The following is a 1,116-nucleotide window of genomic DNA, read 5'->3' on the forward strand; positions in this document are numbered from 1 at the left end:
TCGTATACGGAAGCACTGCGCCACTCAGTGACAGGATGAACGCAGTTACGCTAAAATAACCTCAAAAACATGAAATAAAAACAGGATTATATATAATTATCTCATTGTAATCATCTCACATTAAATCAGATCAAGAAAAAAAGAATAACTAGTTTATAATGCTAATAATGAAATAATTAATCATCACGGTGTGTGTGTGTTCTTGTAGTCTTTTATTTGCCCCTTTTTATTACAATTAGATTATTTTAATTACATAATTGTTATAAATATATTATTCATTCATTCATTTTCTGCCAACTGACCCAGCTAAGGCTCAAACCAGCAACCTTTGTGCTGTGAGGTGACAGCGCTACCCACTGCGCCGCCGCGCCGTCCGTATATAGTTTTATATATATATAAAATAATTATTAATAATTATGCATTTGTTAAAAAAAATAAGCAGCAATTTTACATGTAAGTTGATTTGGGAGGATGCTATATAAATAATCTATTAGATTTAGATCAAAATCAAGTATTAATTAAGTATACGTTAATATATAATACTTAAAGTCATATATTTATTACACTAGGTATTAAATATCATCATATGCACAGATAATAAATAATGATGGTGATGGTAATTGTGCTAATTGGAAACAGTTTATTTTGATTACCATTATACCATAATATAATTAATAATAGATTATGAATAATTAAATGCTCAATTAAATTCATTTTAAAAAGATGAAACACAAAGATATGCATAAAACAGCCATTTTAGATCAATTTAGGACATTAGAAGAGGTTTGTGCATCAAAGAGTTAAATTAATTCTTGAGTGGCGCATCAACAACAATTAAAATTAAAAATAAAACTCAAATTAAACACTGGTTAATATTTATTATTCATAAAACACTCCTAAAATAACAGATCAGAATTATTAGATCAGAAATAATCAAAGGGTTAAATGAATTCTTCAGTGGCGCATGACTGATGAACTTTAATAGAGGAAACAAATTAATGGCCAGAAGTGATGATCTATATGGAATACAAATCGACGTCAGACCCGCTCAATATAGCGCGCTGCAGTTTATCCGTTGGTCTTACAGATCAGTGACGTCTTTCCGCGCCGCGGGAG

Source organism: Danio aesculapii, chromosome 5 (genome assembly GCF_903798145.1).
Source record: "Danio aesculapii chromosome 5, fDanAes4.1, whole genome shotgun sequence".
NCBI classification, from domain to species: Eukaryota; Metazoa; Chordata; class Actinopteri; order Cypriniformes; family Danionidae; genus Danio; species Danio aesculapii.